Source organism: Petromyzon marinus, chromosome 51, assembly GCF_048934315.1.
Source record: "Petromyzon marinus isolate PM22_M1 ecotype Great Lakes invasive population chromosome 51, UKy_Petmar_22M1.pri1.0, whole genome shotgun sequence".
NCBI classification, from domain to species: Eukaryota; Metazoa; Chordata; class Hyperoartia; order Petromyzontiformes; family Petromyzontidae; genus Petromyzon; species Petromyzon marinus.
In genome coordinates this window covers 13,895,058-13,915,790 of record NC_133717.1, presented here as the reverse complement: position 1 = coordinate 13,915,790, position 20,733 = coordinate 13,895,058, and the positions used below count along the sequence as shown (strand labels likewise).

General features: G+C 50.5%; 1 protein-coding gene across 1 annotated transcript in view; it reads right to left on the bottom strand.

Annotated features, from left to right (window-relative positions):
- Nucleotides 1-14,333, bottom strand: part of SPATS1 (spermatogenesis associated serine rich 1) — a 39,880-nt gene extending 25,547 nt beyond the window's left edge. Inside the window, exon 1 of the mRNA XM_076075004.1 lies at nucleotides 13,708-14,333. The gene's annotated coding sequence lies outside the window, so the exon portion shown is untranslated. The remainder of the gene's footprint in view (nucleotides 1-13,707) is intronic.
- Nucleotides 14,334-20,733: the final 6,400 nt, after the last annotated feature.

The following is a 20,733-nucleotide window of genomic DNA, read 5'->3' as shown; positions in this document are numbered from 1 at the left end:
ACCCCACCGGCAGATCCGGCGGCCGCTCGCCCAGTGGATACGCGACGACGTTCGACGGTTTAACGCAAGCATGCGGCCTTAGGCCTACTCTTCCATTTGTGTCGCCGGGTTTGTGGAGATCGTTCCAAACACACGCTTTGGTCGCGTGGAATTTGGATTTTTTTCCCCTTCAAAAACAACACGGCAAGACGTGAGCAGCCGACCCTGTCCAGTGCCGGCAACGACGGTGAGCTCTGCAGAGCGAAGGCGGACGGACGCGCGCGCGACCTTGTCAACGGCGACCGTGGGCGTTCATTGTCGGGGGTTTTTCCGCGCGCGCGTCAACGCGAACGAAGAAGACCAAGTCTGAGATGTTACAGGACGGTCGGTCCAAAGTGGCGAGCGCTGCGCCGCGACGCCTGGCGACCCGGAGCCACCGTCAGGCCCCTTGGCCTCCGTGCTCGGCAGCGCCGTTACTGAACTAGAAGAAAAACGTCGCCGAGACTTGCGTCCGAATCGTGGCCTGGCGTGTTTTATAACGAGTTTCATAACGAGTTTTATAACGAGTTTTATAACGAGTTTTATAACGAGTTTTATAACGAGGGTGCATTTCATGGTGTGAGCCCGGCCGGTCACCGGCGCACGCACGAGAGATCCAGGGTGATGGACGAAATTTGGGGTTTTCGCTGAATTTGGCTTCGCCTGACACGGAGTGGCGACTCAGTGCACAGACACGGCGCGAGCTCCCTAAGCCAAGGCGGCAGGCGCGTACACACGCCACGGTGTGTGTGGGGTGTGGGTGTGTAGGGTGTGTGTGCTGTGTGTGTGTGCTGTGTGTGTGGTGTGTGGTGTGTGTGTGTGGTGTGCTGTGTGTGTGGTGTGTGCTGTGTGTGTGGGGTGTGTGTGTGCTGTGTGTGTGCTGTGTAGGGTGTATGTGTGGTGTTTGTGTGCTGTGTGTGGTGTGTGTGTGGTGTGTGTGGTGTGTGTGTGGTGTGTGTGCTGTGTATGTGTGTGGGGTGTGTGTGTGCTGTGTGTGTGTAGGATGTTTGTGTGGGCTGTGTGTGTGCTGTGTGTGTGCTGTGTGGGGTGTGTGTGCTGTGTGTGTGGTGTGTGTGCTGTGTATGTGTGTGGGGTGTGTGGTGTGTGTGTGGGGGGTATGTGTTTGCTGTGTGTGTGGGGTGTGTGTGGTGTGTGTGCTGTGTGTGTGTGGGGTGTGTGTGTGTGGGGTGTGTGTGTGTGGTGTGTGTGTGGGGGGCGTGTGTGCTGTGTGTGTGGGGTGTGTGTGGTGTGTGTGTGGTGTGTGTGCTGTGTGTATGTGTGGGGTGTGTGTGGGGTGTGTGTGCTGTGTGGGGTGTGTGTGTGCTGTGTGTGTGCTGTCTGTGTGGGGTGTGTGCTGTGTGTGCTGTGTGTGGGGTGTGTGCTGTGTGTGTGGGGTGTGTGCTGTGTGTGTGGGGTGTGTGCTGTGTGTGTGTGCTGTGTGTGGGGTGTGTGTGCTTTGTGTGTGTGGTGGGGAGCGGCAGTGTAGCGGTTAGCGCACTGCGCACCAAACCCACTCAGTGACCCCGAGTTTCGACTCTCGCTCACATCCAACACCAGTGACGATAATTATCTGAACCGGTCCTGGACCTCCCCTAGGTCAACTGAGCCTCAGATGACATATGGGCCAAGTGCTGTTAGCGAGCACCTATGAAGACCGGCACGGCACACGAGGGGGTGGGTGGCCAACACCACGCCAGACCGCCTTTGTCTCCCCAGTGACGATGTTTACACACCGCACCAGGGCCGGTTAAGATAATCGTCACTTGGGTTGGTCGTGAGCGGGAATTGAACTCGGGTCGCCGTGTTCGGAGTGCAGCGCTAACGACGGCGCGACCGCTCCCCATAACTGTAGCTACCCACACGAGGCGGGGTTGCATATCCAAATTATTACCGCGCTTGACACATGCACACAGCACACGCCACGTTATAATGTCAAAAATAGAATGGTTTCATTTTTCTTTTTTAAATGTCTGCCCAATTTCATTGTGCATCCCATTTATAGAGAACGCACATTACTGGAGAAAAAAATACATTCATAGAAAATCATCCTTGAAAGCTGTAATTTAAACCCGCTTTAGAGTTGACAATAATCCTAAAAACATGCGTAAACATGTTATTTGGTGATGCTTCTGCTACGTTGGCAATGGCACACAAACCACAATTAATTTATCTCGAGCATACAAATGTAGAATGCTTGCTGTGAAGGGTCATTGCCCGAAACCTCATCAGTTTTTTTTAAATATAATTTTAAGGCCACGGTGTTATTGACGAATGTGTTGGGTTTGTGTGTTAAAACAGCAACTCTCTTCGCGTGTGTTGAGGCTGAGGGTTGCAGGCTGTCAATGTGGGTTTAATTATACACCGACATTGTGTCAACATTCGTAACTGTGAGAGATGCTGTGGATCACAGGGAGATTCCAGACAGAATTGAGAAACTCCTGAAGAACCACTTTCGATGACGAGGCCACATTGTACGAATAAAATAATGAGCCTCCTTCGCCAGCGTTGATTATAATCACCATCACAGCCACCACAATCATCGCAACAATATTATTGTCAGTAATCATCAGGATCAGAAAAACAATATAATTCACAAACATTGTGGTGTGGTCAGAACGACGTCTGACCACCTTTGTCTCCCCAATGTTTTACACACTGCACCAGGTATTCATTTAAGGCTGAGCCAACATAGGAGAGGCACAGATACCAGCTCTGATATGACTCCACCATCTCATGTTAGCCGTGCCCAGGAATTGAACTCAGGTGGCCAGTGTCTACGCTCAATGCGCTAACCACTGCCCCACCACTCTCCGTAGACATACACAGGACAGACAACCCACACTTGCACACAACGACAAAGGTCCCCCATGTAGCCCTTAACAGACTGCTGGGGCAAATGCTGTTAGCGAGCACCTATGAAGGCCGGCACGGCACACCAGGGGGTGGGTGGCCAACACCCCGCCCGGCCGCCTTTGTCTCCGCAGTGCTAATGTTTACACACGGCACCAGGTACTCATTTGAGGCCGAGTCGACCTAGGCGATGGCCACGACCGGTTCAGATATCCGTCATCGTTGTTGTTGGCGGCGAGCGTGGAACCGAAGTCGTAGCGCGGCGCGCTCACTGCTGCGTCACCGCTCCCAGCAAGCATACGGCCACAGCACCGCATTGGGGGGAGGGGGAATCTCCTCTGCTCGAATAATGTATGTTCCCTCGGTATTGCTGACCTTTGCTTGTACATAATACTCGCACAGACGCTGCGCGCTCTCCCTCCCTTGCAGCGGCAGCAGCAGGCTCTGCATAGAGATGAACACTCACGGGGCCGGGCTCTAATACATTACTGGGCCCCGTCACGGAGGGGCACTCTTCACTCGCTGCGACAGCTGACCATTATACTCCCCTGCGAGGGACCAATAAAATCTTCTGACGACAAGAGGGTACCCCCCCCCCCCCCCCCCCCACGGAACTCTAAAGCAAATCTCCACCACTTGCGTAAATGAGCGTGCTTAATTGAGGCTCGTGAAATCTACGCGATAATTTGCATAATTGGGCCTCATTGAAATGCAAATGAAAATTGTTGGGGACAGAGAGGCTCAGTCACTCGGAGCGAGTCGCGTGAGCAACGATCGCGATGCAGAGGTGGGCTGGGTGCCTCGCTACGATTCATAATCGCCGTGTCGGAGACACTCATGGAGCCGGTGCCGTCGAGCGGCTGGGTTCAATTCTGAGTGCTGGATTTCAGTCTCTGTCTCTCAGACGGCGCTCACAATGACCATGCCAATTGCTGAAACTGTCTCTTTCAAGGAGTTCATAATGCCCATTTCAGAGATTGTGAGCCAGTGCTGTTGAGACCTGGGTTCAATTCCTGGAACTGGATTTCCGCCTCTGTCAGGTGGGTTCACAATGGCCATGCCAATCCCTGGAAATGTGTCTCACTCTTTGTCTTTCTCAAGGCGTTCATAATGGCCGTCTCGGAGACACGGAGCCGGTGCTGTTGAAATCCTGAGTTCAATTCGTGGAGCTGGATTTCAGTTTCTGTCTCTAATTTGGGTTTCGTAATGGCCATGCCAATTCCTGGAACTGCGTGTCTCTCGCTCTCTGACCGCAAGCCAGTACTATTTGGACCCTGGGTACAATGCCTCGAGCTGGGTTCGTCGCATTTTCTGAACACCAGTTTTGTAAACAGGCGAATGATTAGTTACACGAATACTGTCATAGCTATTGAGTAACAAACTGACCCTTCACGAATCAAAAATGTATTATTACGAAACAAACTAATAAAAAAATGACAAAATGTTGCTGGCACTTTATTTCTATATGGTATACATATATAAACAAAAACAAAGATCCCCCTATAGTCTTAACAAACTTAGGGCAAGCGCTGTTAGCGAAGACCTATGAAGGCCGGCACGGCACACAATGGGGTGGGGTGGCCAGCACCACGCCCGGCCGCTTTTGTCTCCCCAGTGGCGATGTTTACACACCTCACCAGGTACTCATTTGAGGCTGAGTCGACCTAGGGCATGGCCGGGCCCGGTTCAGATATTCGTCACCGTTGCCGCTCCCCACACACACGCTCACACACGCTCACAACTCAGCATAAGAGTGGGAGGCAACCTCCACGCAGCAAGGCGCCCGTGTCAGGAATCGAACCCATGCGGCTGCACTTCTCGCTGCGAGGGCTCTCAGGTGTCAGCAGGAGGCCGGTAGGCACGCGCGCGTGCCCAGAAATCCCATTTCACAGCACACTGACCCCATAGCCAGCGAAAAAAACTGCGTGTTTTTTTCCATATTTTTTTTCACAGGCTTCCATCCTCTCGTCGCCGCTGCTGGCCGAGAGCGAAGGAGCTGCTCTGTTTAGTGGCGGCTGAGCGGGGAGTGTCTTCCCGTTATTTATGTCCTGTGAAGACCGAGCAAGCGGAGAAGGCATCATTTTCAGAAAACCAAAAATCCAGCGAAGCGATGTCCCCCCCCCCACCCGGCACTTCACGAACTCGCACGGCGTGAGGGCGGCGGATCGTCCCGCGGCACGCTGAACTTCTTTCGCACCGCACGTGGCCAGCCGTGCCACTATCGCAGGATGCGCGGGTTTGCAATTATGGCGAGAGCCGTCCCTCGGGTACAACGGCGAATCGGCGCCACCGCCCGGGGCCCCGCGCTTTGGGGGGCTCCCCCTCCCCCCCCCCAAAGCTTCGACGTCACGGAGTCAGATGTAATAATTCGGGTTTAGTTTGAAGGCGTCGGGAGGGGGGGGGGGGCTCACACGGTGTGAGTCGCCCCGGGCCTCGCACCTCAACCCTATGGACGGCCCCTGGTTATAGGCAATGTTGAGTCAGAGGTTTCACCATCATCATCATCGTCACCAGAAGCAACGGCATCAACGTTTGAAGCATCATCATCATCAGCAGCAGCATCGTCGTCAGCTCACACCACCAGCACTACCACGGAGGTGGAGCGATGCAATGAGCTCACGTGCAGGTGCTCGAGAGTCAGTTACTCAGCAGGACCGTGAGAGATGGCGACGGTTTGGCGAAGTGATTCATCCAGCAGTGGATCGACCATGGCTGTTGATGATGACGATGAAAAACACTGTGATCGCTAATTATTTCGCCGCCCATGAAATGCAAATCCAATCGTCACCGCCACAAGGTGGTGACGTCACCAGAACGCACGTGCCAGGCTAGGTGCAACCTTGAGGCCACTTGATAATGTGGAAGGCTCGCCGCTGACAGGAGATGACTGACAGATGCACCATCTGTGCTCCCCACTGCGCCACCTACGCTGTGCGTTTTATCCGCCCGGCGCTCCGCTCTTCGTTGTTGCCCTGCGCTGGTGCCGGAGGGTGGAGCGCCTCCACGCGCCCCAGGAGCAGCTTCCTTCACGAGCCTCATCCTTCACACACACGCGCGCATGCAACCTTCTCTCCCTTGCAGGGAGCCGCATGGGTCCGCTGGTAAAAGCAAGCGAACACAGCCGCCACTTTTCCGTGGCAAGCCTGGCAAACTCCTTGGGATAACTGCAACCATCGTCACGGGCTCTGACCAAACACCCCTCCCATTTTACGAGAACATAACGCTCCGTCGTGGGTCGTATTTTTGTAAACTGTGTACAGACACAGAGCCATAAGTTTGCTCCAAGCTAAGGCTTTTGTTTCCGCTGTTTTGTTAACACGTTTTGTGAACGGAACATTCACAATGAGGATGTTGCTGTTTTATGTGTGTGTGTGTGGAGGGCGCAGTGATGCCATTGTGATACCAACCGAGTGGATTCCCAGGAACGGATTATATCCGTGGCGAGCGGCTATCTGAACTCGTCCCAGGTCTCGCCTCGGTCAACTCAACCAGGAAGAAGCCACACCTGGTGTGGAGTGTCTAAAAGTGAAACACATTTATGTCGTGCTGCTGCATTGGCGTGGTGCACAAGCACCAACAACAACACACATCCAACACATTTGTATGTATGCTGAACTTCTTTCGCATCGTACGTAGCCAAATGAAACTGGAACTGAAAGCCGTGCTAACCGGGGGTGCGGCCAACCACTCAGAAGGATAAGGCTAACAAAGACACATACACACACAGCCAAATTACTGTATACAATATATACATACTATTAATACGCGTACAGTACACACAACATTATAAAACATCATTCATTGTGGACATATTTCGCAAAGTGACAGAGATGTCACCACAGCTCTTTTGCCAGGTGAGGTGCACTGTGAGGTCACGTGGCAATTATCGGAGGCTCGCTTACAGAAATGCTCAGAACATCTCAAGTCCTGATCATGGGGGCGAGAGATCAAGATCACCATTCTTCCCCTTTCAGACGCGGAGAGGAGTATTCACTGCAAGTTACTCCTTCGATGATGGTTTTAAAGTGTGATTTGTGATCGCCACCTGTCCAAGCGGTTCCCTTGTCCCAAGCACGTGGCCACCGCTCATCCTTGCGGCACTAAATGGCTCTGAGCGCAGACTTGTGGTAAGCCCCCCACCCCCCACACACTTCTTTGGCTTGCGGTATTGCAGGGGGTCAGGAACGGGCCCGCTGCTCTCTCTCGTTGGCTAGCTCCGTCGGCCACAACAACTTCGGGGGAATTGTTTTTTTCTGGGTGCCCAGTGCAGCCAGAGCTGCTGCACGAACCCTAACCCCCCCCCTCCCCCACCGTGGAAGAATGTCACGCGCAGCTTACAGATGACGAGCCGACGGTTCGCGGACAGATCGGCTCCACGGTGGGAGCTGGGTGTCGAGAACATCGTCCCGCATATTCCGTCACGATACAGTCCAGCGGACGATCTTGCTTGGACGTGGCGTGCACACAAAATATGCTGTGGGGATGCGTGAGCGATGGGAAGTGTTGGTAATTACAAGCCCATGTGCTGCAACGGAAATCTAGGAGAAATATAGCAGCCTGCTATTATTGTTGAGGTAGTTACTCAACCCCATTGTGACCCACTCGGGCATTACTAGTTATTCATTAAGATAATGCTCTTCCAAGGGGCCACTTCATCCAACTCTCAGGAGGGGAGGTCATAGAAGGCATCTGACTCATCCGCCTTGCCTGCGTCCTTGCACTGATATTTATCTTCAGTGGGAGCGTAAGCAACCACTGCCATCACGCTTCGCTTTCCATTGATGGGAAAGCGAGCACACAATGGTCTGGGACTCAGGACCCCGCCACCACGCTCCCACCCAGCATTCATTATTTTATTCAGAAAAACGAGCTTGGTTTTTTTTATGTTTTTCTACCACCCCCTCGTAGTGACAGTAGCCAAAATGATTTTATCGAAAATCCTGTATTCTGCAGGGGTATAGGCGATACCGACAAGAGGAATGGCAGCCTCTCCTTCTCGGCGAACATTCACGGATTCTCCGTGACCAATCGTGCGTGACCATTGCCTGTTGTTTCTCGAGGCTCGCCAAGATTCAGTCACCTGGATCCCGTCAAAAATAAGGTTTGGCCAAGGGAAAAGCACCAGACGCCTGTTCCTTTCGGGACTCTGACACGCTCTTATCTTGATTTGCCCAACTGTGTTTCCTTTGTTATTATAATATGAAATGTAACGAGGTTTTATACCAACCAGCCCCTTTGCTCGGAACCAGAGCCTCCGTTTGCCACTGCGGTGGATGCGAGTTCCGTCAAGGTGATATTCAGTCGACTAATGTCAGCCTTTCCCAAGACTGACCATTCCTCTCTACACACCACGGAGTTTCCAATCTGGTGGTACACCGCAAATATGCGCAGACATATACACGCACGTATTCACACATCATACTTGCCACACTGTGTAGGCCATACAGATCCCCTTTGGACGGCCTACATAGGCTGCTGGAGCGGGTGCCGCTAGCGGGCACCTATGAAGGCCACAATCATCCCTGGGTTTTGTGGTCATGCTGTAACCACGCTCTCCGATTGAGGCTTCGGTTCGTGTGGCGACCTTCGTGGTGTTGGGCTTAACGTGCGTTTCCCCCCCCCACTGCTTGAAGGCGGCGCTTCATTTTCGGGAAGACAGCTTAGCGAGAGTCGTGGCCGTGCGGGTAGTAAAACCCCACGGCCTTTCACCAGCTGCTCATTGCCAACTCCCGCGCCGCACGAGGAGAAAGACGGCGTGGCAATAAAACCCCTGAAGCTCTGCCCCGATTTTGTTGCCATACGTACTATGGGGCCGTCCATAAATGACGTCACGCGATTTTGGACGATTTTTGACTCCCCCCCCCCCCCCCTCGTCACCTACGGCATCACAAAAAGTCAGACCCCCCCTCAAATATGACGTCACAAAGCTCTACCACCCCCCCCCCCCCAAAAAAAAACAAAAACATGCTTCAAATCGCTTTAAACTATTGTCATTGTAGTGCGTATTTAATGTGGCGCTGCACTCTGATGATGTAGGAGAAAACAAGTATTAAAAAGTGTATTTAATTAAGTAGAACGTGTTGTCTATATTTATTTAAAGTTGCTCATTTTGATGTGACGTCACATTTCTCAACCCCCCCCCCCTCGTCACAAATGTCTGACCCCCCCCCCCCCAGGTGCGTGACGTCATTTATGGACGGCCCCTATGTTGAACTTATTTTGTCACCGTGCGTAAGACAGGTCGTGTTAATCGGGGTTGCCCCAGGACAACAATGTAAACACACACACACACAGAGTACAATGCGTCAGGTCTGCGTGTATTGTGTCCCCCCCCCCGCCCTCAGAGTTAGTGAAAGAGAGCAAGACGACTTACAATCGAACGACGCCGGTGCCAGGCTTATCGGTGGCGGCTCACAGGACGGTGCAGAGACGAAGGTCCCCTCCCTCGTGTAGCCTTCAACAGACTAAGACGCAATAGTCGTAGGGCTTTCGCGACTTATATTATCCATCATAGTTTTTTTTTTTTGGGGGGGGGGGGTTATATCGCGTAAATATAAATGTGTTGTAAATATCAACTCTGGCTGGCGCCCGATGATGCTAGTTGTAATTGCTGGCGAAACGTACTCGGATTGTAAATATTGTGGGTTTACTCTCCAACACAACCGTGTGCTGTACTCGTGTAATGAGCGACAGGTCGTGTAAGAGGGTACTTCTTCTTTATCACTCACACTGGGCACAACACGGGCCAACACTTATTCTTCCTCACACTGAGTGCGACACTTAGATATTAACGTCTCTACCGGCTACACACAGTAGATCGTCAACGTCTCTGTGGCCTGTGTTGGCACACACCACCATCACCGTCACCATCATCATCAACGTCGTGCTTGGCGTATGCGAGCGTGTGGCAGTAAAATACCAGCTTAAGGAACGAGCGATAATAATACGATGATCATCATCAAAGCATTCGCGGTGTAGATTTGTAAAGCGAAAGGGAATGCATATTCTCTGCGAGCGAGATTTACATCCACGTGATATACTGGGCATCTGTTAAACTGCCAGGTAATTTCTGTGTTTTTTTTTCTCTCCATATAACTCATCGGATACATCCAGTATCAAGAAATATTCTGATTTGTTTGCGTCTTGCGAGCGTGAATTGAGTGTGACCTGGGGCTTTAGTCTGCTAGTATAATCGCGAATGAGCAGTACATTCGCGGTGTCATTTTCAAATGTGGAAAAATAAGAATAGCCGATGCCACGGGGTATAAGTATGGGGAAGGGCCGTACGTAGGGAGGCATCAATAGCGCATTGATCAAAATGTGCCTTGCGAGGGGGGGGGGGGTTAAGGGTTAAAGTGACCTTGGAGGGAGATGAATCTTCCCGCAATGATGGCACTGTATGGCGAGATGCGTCACAATATTGACGGGCAAAGAGAAAGGGAGAGAGAGAGACAGAGAGAGCGGCGATTCGTGTGTCCACGGGAATGCTCAGAAGCCCAAGATGATTGTTGAGAGAGGGCACCGTGCTTGAATGAGCTCGAGATGATGTGAACACAAACAAAGACAAAGATCCCACCCCCGTGTAGCCTCAACAGACTGTTGGGGCAAGTTGCTGATAGCGAGCACCTATGAAGGCCGGCACGGCACACGAGGGGGTGGGTGGCCAACACCACGCCCGAACGCCTTTGTCTCTCCAGTGGCGATATTTACACACTGCACCGGGTACTCATTTGAGGCTAAGTCGACCTAGGGGAGGCCCGGAACCGGTTCAGATAATTATCGTAACCGGTGTTGGCCGTGAGCGGGATTCGAACCCGGGTCGCAGGAATCGGAGCGCAGCGCGCTAACCGCTACACCACCACTCCCCACATGTACACACACGGGTGTGTCTGCACACACCCACACGTATACAGGCACACCTGCACGTACACGCGATGTACACACGTATATATGCATGTACACATATGTACACAGCCTACGCTGGGTTGTCTGGCTTTACCTAAGCTTATTACGCGAAATGATGACGCTCTTCCAGGTGTTTTGTGATATTTAGCGACGATGATTGCGATGATATCGCGGCGATGAGCAGTTCAATCGTGATTTAAACATGTGACGTTTTTGTTTTTGAAGTGCAAAGCTAAATACAGTTATGACTGGATAGATGATGATGATGATGATGCGGATCATAATGATGCTGATTATGATGATAATGCTAATACGGATTATGACGACGACGGTGATGATAATGATGATGATTATTGTTTCTTAGCAATAAACTACGGAATGTTCGTAACCCTTATTTAATCGCAGGACATAACAGGTAATGGACGGCGGAGGCGATAGGGGCACTTAACCGAGTCAGTGGCAGTACATTAAACCATTCGTGGATGCTGCTCATTGAATCTCGCTGGGGGGATTCCACGTGGCGTTTCGCAGATTGTGTTTGTTAGAGAGACGCCGAACACGCAGGCAGAACAGACACCGATAAAACCACACAGCGCCCTAAATCGTGGCTCTGCCGTATAATTCCGGCGCATCCCAGCTGCGAGAGGGCCTGGCGTCCTTACGGAAGAGCGGTCATGCAAACAGATAATTGACACCCGAAGCAGTTTTGCCGTATGTTTGCAGATCGCACTCTGTGGTCCGGTATAGATTTGAATTCCTATTATTGTCATTACATTTGTTTGCCAACGGAAAGCCTCACTTTGTCTCAATAACTATTTTTTATTGCTGCTGCTGCTTCTGCTGCGTGAAATCCCAATGGAGGCATTTGCAGGTGACTTTTGATCATTGGGATATTTGGCCAACACCGTTCACGCGGCTTTGTCTCCGTGGTTTGCATTCGCACGTTCAGGGCTAATACCGTGTCGGAAATGCTGAGCCAGCAGTGCCGAGGAGCGTGAGTTCAAATCATCTGGGTGTCAACCACCGGTGATTAAACAAAGGCCTCAAGCGCAGCCACTTGATTAATTCTCATTTATTATTAAATAGTTGATCATAATTATTTATTCGGCTTCTAACATTATCCGCTCCAAATGCTCAAAAGGATGTGACCCAGTCCGACGATGGGCACGGCCTGCGTGGCAATGAATGCTACTGTAGCTATGCTTGATTTCAGTGTTAAATATTGTATAGAATACATTATACACTACATACATCAACTTACATTTTTAAAAAAACACTGCACGTATATACATCAGCCCATGTGGAGTCTTCGAGATTAGAGTGTTAAGTACGGTACAGTAAATACAGTTATTTTTTTAAAGCAGGATTTTTTTTCGTCTATTTGTATGTTTACGCGTGCCAATTTGAAAAGGTAAACAAATTTAAAACACAATATATAACACCCAAAAACATAAAGTCATACAAAAAATAAGCTATGTTGAATAATGATTTGATCATTATCCGGCGTTATTTCAAATCCGGCACCACCCACCCACAAAGTGGCCGGATAAAATGATCGATTATGACCTCTCCTCGATTTGTGAACCCAGCCAAAGGCTCACTTGAGGCTCAAGACTCTTTGTCACGAGGGTCCTGCTACGTTTCCGCAATAGGGGGTAAGGAATTGCTCCGCGTTTTGCCAGCTGAGTAATTCGCGGTTCGATTTTCGGTTAAAAAAAGAAAAAAAATTGTTAACAGTGACGCCAGACACACGTTATGGGGCTGGTGATGTGACTGTTTCACTGACTCCCGTGAGATAATGATGATGGCGGTGGTGGTGGTTATGATCATATCGCTGATGCTGCTGCTTTCTATTGCTGCTGTGGGTGTTGGCGCAGCTGCTACTACTGCAGCTGATGATGCTTATTGTGATCGTGCTGATTATGATGTTGCTGTTGTTGATGCTCGTGATCGTACTGCTGCTGAAGATGATGTTTGTGTTCGTGGTGGTTATGATTATTGTGCTATTGCTGCTGATGATGATTATTGCTGATGGTATTATTGATGTAACTGGCACTGCCAATAATGGTAACACTGATGAGTCACAGTCACGCAAGGAAGTGACACCCAATACACCACGTCACTGCCCCCATCAATGACAACAAAGACAAAGATACTCCTCATAGCCTTGAACAGACTGTCGGGGCAAGTGCTGTTAGCGAGTAGCACCTATGAAGGGCCGGCACGGCACACGAGGGCGTGGGTGACCAGCACCGCGACCGGCCGGCCGCCTTTGTCTCCAGTGCTGATGTTTTACACACCGCACCAGATACTCATTTTAAGTCTGCGTCGACCTAGGGGATGTCCAGGACCGGTGTAAATATTCCCACTGCCACTGTTATTGATCGTGAACGGGAGTCGAACTCGCGTTCCCGGCTTCGCAGCGCAGAGCTCTTAAGCGCTGTGGCACCGCTCCCATAAAAAACACACAATGCAAAGATCACCCACACATGACCTTGACAGACTGCTGGGGCAAGTGCTGTTTAGCGGGCACCTATGAAGGCCGGTACGGCACACGTGGTGATTGGTGGGGGTGGGGCGATGTTTACACACCGCACCACGTACTCGTTTAAGTCTGAGTCGACCTGTATAAAAAGGCACTCGCGTGCACTGTGAATCGCCCAAAGCCCCGGGCAGCAGTGAGAACGCCGTCGCAGCGGTTCTAACGCACGGCTGTGCACATGCGGTACCATTTGGCTGGGGCTATCTAAGCATCGGTCAATAAGAACGCGTGGCCCATAGTGATGAGTATATTGCTGCTGAACGTCGCTTCTGAATGCAAAGTGAATGCCACCCGCTGCAGTTTCTTGCGCGGTGGGTGGATTGGTGGGTGGGTGGATTGGTGGGTGAGTGGATTGGTGGGTGGGTTGATTGGTGGGTGGGTGGATTTCTCACCAACTCGTTCAGTTCGAAGTGGGAAGAGGTCGTCGAAGATGAGGCCGCGCTGATGTCGCCGTCGCTTCCTTCCTCCTGCCGGAGCACTTCGTTGTTGTGTACGTGACGCGTATCGACCTACAAAAAAAATACCACTACTTGTAATCTTATTCTCACACTTACAGTGTCACCACCACCACGACCGTCTGGTCTGGGATGTAGGTCTGGTCTGACTAGGTCTGGTCTGGGATGTAGGTCTGGTTGGAGATCTGGTCTGGCTGCGAGTCTGGTCTGGCTGTAAGTCGTCTGGTCTGGCTGTAGGTCTGGTCTGGCTGTAGGTCTAATCTGGCTGTAGGTCTGGTCTGGCTATAGGTCGTCTGATCTGACTGTAGGTCGTCTGATCTGACTAGGTCTGGTCTGGCTGTACTGTCGTCTGGTCTGACTAGGTCTAGTCTGGCTGTAGGTCGTCTGGTCTGGCTATAGGTCTGATCTGGCTGTAGGTCTGGTCTGGCGGCAATGAATCACGTTACTAGTGTAGGAGACACTTGCCCAGCTACACCGATACTAAAGACAGCAGTGGTACTGTCCGGTAGTGCGGTGGAGCGGTGGTTGGCGCACTCGTATCCCCATTAACATTTACATCTTGTAACTTGCATTATCTAGTTATTTATTCATTTATTTATTATTATCATTGCTACATTTGTTCACCCTGCAAACCCTCACGGAGACTCGTGACTGTGTTACAGGAGGGTCTTGCCAAGTCTTCGCAGTTAAGGGGGGGAGAGGGGGCGATTATTGCCGCTGCTGCAGTGCGTAATTCCAAATTGATAAAAAAAATTGCCGTGTGCTTTTTTTGCTTCACATTTGGAATAATTTGGGCAAGGACGCTGCGCACGCGATGGCTTATACTCGTCGTGCGAACAATGTCACAGGGTCACCGTGAAGCGTACGGCGGCGCGGAGCGCAGTCACGGCCTGTTACCTCACACCGCAACGCGGTGATAACCAGGGCGGCCGCTGGAGCCGAACCGTAAAACCTCCGCTGGAGCCGCTTCACCGCCGGTCAGCCTCATCGTTGCCGTGAGCAGGAGGCGCTCGTCACCCAGCTATCCCGAGGCGGCGGATGTTCTTCTCTCGTTTGTTGGAGCGGTGGTGCAGTAGCTGAGGGCACTGGCCCGCACCTCCGATGAGCAACCCACACCTCTGAGTAGCACGGTTGGCTACGTACGGTGCGAAAGAAGTACAACATACATACCGATACCTCCGTTGCAATTTGTTTGTGACTAGGTAAGAAACAGTAGGAAATTCCACATTCCTCTAGCTTGAAGAATTCAATTCCGAAGAGCTCTCCCACAAGCGGCACAAAAGGCGGACGTTGAGCAAACGCAGATCGATGTCTGACCGAGACACGTCCTGGGTGGAGATTAACTGAGCTCTGAAGCGAGCCCCTAAGTCGCCTTTTGCCAGCTGAGGTTCCCGCAAAGTTCACCACGTCGCCACTGCGTTCAATGATGCTGGGGCACGCCCGTACGTGCTGGTGGCACGCTGCTGCTGCTGCCGCCAGTGTTTGCTGCGTCCGTGCTGCCAAAATGTTGCCTGGCTTTGGCAAAGGCACTCAGCGATGAAACGGCGGGGAAGGGCAGAGGAACGCGCGGGTGTCTTGGTGTGCGACCGAGAGCCGCTAAAGCTGCCTCCCGGTGCTGCGCGAGTCGTCGTTGTTGTGATTCAATGGTGAGTCTGCACCAGGGGAAGGCGAGCCGAGGGTTGTAACGCGTGGTGGGGAAAGAGGAAATGGGTCGGGAGAGAGAAGGGAGAAGGAAAAAAATGGGGAGTACGAGGAGCAGGGAAATGAGGGTGAGGATAATGTGTGGAGAGGGAGGGAGAGGAGAGGTGAGGAGGGGTGAGAAGAGGGGTGAGAAGAGGGGAGGGGAGGGAGGGAGAGGTGAAGGAGGGATAGGTGAGAAGAGCAGAGGAGAGGTGAGCAGAGGGAAAGGTGAGGGAGTGAGAGGCGAGGAGAGGTGAGGTGAGGGAAGATCAGGTTGCGTAATGGCCTCGACGCAGCTGCTACTGCTGCATGGTGGAGGAGCGGCGTGTGTTTTCACAGCAGGCGGCTACAGGGAGAGGGGAGGGGTTCAGAGTGGAGGCGTGGCCACACACACACTGCAGTCACGTGGTTTACAGGAGGAGCCGGTGGAAATAGAATACAATGAAATGAACACGGTTGCACCTGAGAGCGTGTGACGGGGCTGGCACAGCAATTGGCAACGTCTCCACGAAAAATAACAAGCGACTTTTGGGGTTCTCAACTCGGACAAATGATGAATACACGAGCCAGAGTTGCGGTGCCCGCTCCCACACCAACAGCGTGTCCCCTTAACCCCACCTCCACTCAACACAGCCACCCGCTCACTTATCGGCAAACTCGCCCGCTCACCCGCTCGTTCACGCGCTTGCTCGCTCATTCACTCGCTCACTCATTCACTCGCTCACTCATACACTCACTCATTCACTCGCTTATTCACTCACGCATACAGTTGCCCATTTTCTCGCTCCTTCGCTCGCACACCAACTCAATCATGAATTCACTTTCGCTCACACACTCGCCCATTCACTTGGTCACTCACTCAGACACTCATTTACTCACAAACGTATTAATTCACTGATAAAGTCACTCATTCACTCCCTCCTACAGTCATTCACTCAATTACCCACTGACGTGCCAATATACTCACTCGCTTACTCATGCATGCTCACTCACCTATACACTTACTCACCCAATCTTACACTCGCTCTTACAATTATGGTCAAACATGTTTTTGTTATTAAATAGTGTAGGAGCCAGAGGACATCCATGTTTCACTCCAAGGCAAAACAGGGAATGGCTCTGACTCCCGGCCACACAGCTTGACTCGGGGTCTGTCCACTGTCATGAAGGTCCTTAATGATTGTGAGCAGAGGATCAGGGAACACAAAAGCACAGTGACCCAGAGTCCTGGTCTCTCTCCATGGTGTCATAAGCCTTGACCGTGTCAATATAGCAGATACGAGGTGGGTCCTGTTGAAGTTCCCTACACTTCTGTTGCTGCAAGTTATTTTAATAATCTCGCTTAATTCAAGAAACGTGTAAACGCTTATCTATTACAATTGTGATAGCAGTGCTGTGTTTGTTACTGGTCGCTAACTGTATTGGACCATTGGCCCTGTGCCTAGCAGTAAAGTTTGTCACGTGACAGTTTTATTTCTCATCGCTGTAATTGAGCCAAATTAAGTCCAAAACCAACTTTAATGTTAGTTGGATTGTTCTTTTTTTTAGCAGTGATTGGTGACCCGGCTGAGACCATCAAGTCGCGCGACTTGAGAACTTCGCTGAATCATAGGTAGTGACTGAAACCTGGAATCGAATCCGGGTTTTTGTCAGTGGTGCCGACTCTGACCAACTGGCATCTCGGCCATCGGGCCACTTCAAAACCAAATTGAATACGAGTACGTCGTCGGGCGAATCTGAGAAATCGCAAACTTCGATTGAACATCGGTGATTTCTCCGTGAGTATTCGGAATATAAACACTCCAAAAAGGCGCGAGCCCATCGTAGCGGGAGCCATTTTTTCAAGATAAACACAATCCCATTGTTATTTGACAGTCTGAGAAGTGACATTCAACATGTTAAAGAAGCGCTGCAAATGAACGGTTACAATGATGCACAAATCAACAGGGCAAAAACCAAATCAAATAACACGAGCATTGAAATTGCCCGAGTAATTAAAAGATCAAAATACCGTACATTGCGGGAGTAACTGATAAACTAGCCAGATGTTTGGATAAACAAAACATCCAAGTCAGATTTGGTATGGTACATAAAATACAGAAATTCATATCTGGTACAAAAGATGTATTACCGAAGCTATCAACAGTGTGTACATGATTAACGGCACGTGTGGAAAATGTTATGTTGGGCAAACAGGGCGAATGATCAGCACGAGACTAAAAGAACATCAGAGAAATATTAAATACTCCCAAATACAACTGTCAGCATTAGCAGAACAAGCGTGCCAACAACGACACTCAATTGATTTTGATAATGTTGAAGTCCCGTGCAAAACTAGCTACTACTGACCAAGAATAATTAGATAATATATCGAAATTGAAATAAATAAAAATAATTTTAACCATTCGGATAGCTACCGCCTTAGTGCTGCGTGGAAGCGAAGAATAAAATAATACATTATTTAAATGCATGCCAATTAAGAGCACCATACTTCAATAGGGATTACCATTGGTACGGCTATTTTAATACACACAATAGACAGGAAGGACAAGATAAAAGGGCTCGCATGATGAACATGAATAATGTACGTTGATTCATTACCCCCCCCCCCCCCCCACTTTGCGCAAAAGCGCAGAAGGGTGGTCAACACATCTACGCCTCTATATAAGGAACGAAACAGTTAGACTTCTCCACAAATCTGTCTGTCGCCTGATGAAGCTAGTTGTAATTACTGGCGAAACGTCGTACTCAGATTGTAAATGTTGTGGCTTGGCTCTCCAACACACCGGTGTGCTATACTAGTGACGAATTGGCATGTTCTGTTTACGTGACAACCCTTACTAGTTGGCTGTGTCGGGTGGTGGCGGGTTTAACGACACATTTATATATTTACGCGATCTAACCCCAAAAAAATCTCTATTATAGATAAACCTTTCTTAAACAGGGCTCGCTCGCTGGCCTCTGAATTCTACACTAAAGAGACTCCTCTACTTACGAATAAGTTAGGTTCCAGAGGTCTGTTCCGAAGTGAATTTCATTGTAAGTCTAAGTTTACGCCTGTCAATTCCAAACATGTTGTACGGCATGTACACTAAACATGGGGAATGGCTTTAAAAGTTGTAAAATCTTCTGCAGGTGTAGATGTCACTGGTTCTTCACGTTCTGCAGATGTAGATGCCACTGGTTTTTCACGTTCTATAGATGTAGATGTCACTGGTTCTTCACGTTCTGTAGATGTAGATGCCACTGGTTCTTCATGTTCTGCAGATGTAGATGTCACTGGTTCTTCACGTTCTGCAGATGTAGATGTCACTGGTTCTTCACATTCTCTAGATGTAGATGCGACTGGTTCTTCACGTTCTGCAGATGTAGATGTCACTGGTTCTTCACGTTCTGCAGATGTAGATGCCACCGCCGCCATCTATTGCACGGCGGTTGAACTTACGACTCTCAGTTCGAAAAGGCAACTGGACATATGGACAGGGTTGTTCGTATCTATAAAATTCGTAAGTCCAATGTTCGTAAGTAAAGGAGTCCCCGTATTTACAATCCTTAAGTTATGTTAAATATAAATATATCATCATCTAGACCAGTGCTTCTTAACCTGGCGTGCACGCAGCCCCTCTGAGTGCGAGATGCCCTATTTGGGGGCGGGAGACATGGCCAGATTTTTTTTAGAAGGTAAATCATCAAAACACAAATTAAGTACAGGCACTGAAGTACAACTTCTTTGTTTCATCAAACCTATGTATTTATTAACTTTATACATTTTTGTTTAACGATTCAGAAGCAAAGGGGTGCAAGGCTGCAGTAGATCTTAAGAACCACTCCTCTAGAACCACGGTACTTTTATTTTTCTTCCAGCCCACTTTGTGACGCCTCAGCTGCGCCACCGTTCGAATCAGGCGAGCGACGCATTTTTATTGTGGCGCTTATATCGTACGATACGCGTCGTGGCATCGATGTATCGCAATAATCCCGAGCGCGTGCCACGTTTGTATGTTTACAGGAGGGTGGTTTTAATTTCGTGTGAAATCCCAGAGTTGTCTGACAGAGCGAGAGGAAGAGGCGCTCATTAAGTTTTAATAGTGACAACGATCCCTCCAAGTGAGATTTGCCTGTCGTTAATTATTGTGCACTAAATTATTGAGTGAAAATAATTGCCCCGCTTTTTTTTTTCCCCGGGGCTCTCATTACGGGCGGCCGAATCACCGCGCACGACGCAGCTTCTAATGCGCCTGAAAGCCACCAATTTCAAATCGCCATTATCCTTTTAAAACGCTTTTTTTTCATGCTGTTAAAAAGGAGTGGGAGGGGGGGGTAATTTAGCGTGTTTGGCGTAGAATCCGTTTGGTAATTATTAGTCGGTTCGTTCGGTGGTGCTCTGTCCGTTCTGCCACGTGGTGTGTGCACGAGGACGTTGAACGAGTTTGCGTGCGCGATTGGCGGATTGTTACACAGCAGGAGCACGAGAGTGTACTTATGCTGCAGGAGGAATCCGATGAGCTATAAAGCTCTTTTTTCACAGATGTCCAGTAGGGGCGGGTAAGAACGTTCCAACAACAAACAACACAACAACATGATGATAGTACAGAGTACTAGAAAGGTAAACACATCACCCAAACACACACAAATGAAACTAAACAACCCCCATGATACCAGGCAAAGCCCACTGAGATATTTTTCAGAAGCGACCTGGCCACAAATGATAGCTTAACACCATCATTTGGACATTTATTGCACCAAAATGATCAAAATAATCACAATGCGTGTTTCTAAAGGTGGCGGGGGTTGTGGCTCGAGGTGGGGGGGGGGGGGGGTTGGGGGGGGGGGAGGCCTTCATCCATCCAGCAGTGGATTGACCACGGCCGATGACGACGATCGCCACACACGTGCAGTGACATAGCACTGACTGCTGTCCAGCAGCAGGCAACTGCGGTGAACAATTAGCGCACTCACGCCATCGAGCCTATACACGGCGGCGTGTGCCGGCAGGGCCACATTAGTGGGGCAAGGGTCACGGAAGGCCTCATCATCTGGAAGCCCCCGGAACCCACTAGCGGGTTCCAGACGGGAGGCGCGGCCAGGGCGGAGCGGAGAGCGAGGGCTCCGGGCTGCGATTCCTGGTGGTGGACTCGTCTCTCCGTCACTGTCGCATTCGCCACCTTCGTGGCTGCCGTCTCCGCTCGATAATCGCGCGGCCGGGGAGTTGTTGGCCGTCTCGGTCGACGCCGTCAGCGTAACGCGGTCAGGGTTTTGTCTCGGCTGGGCTGAACGACTTGG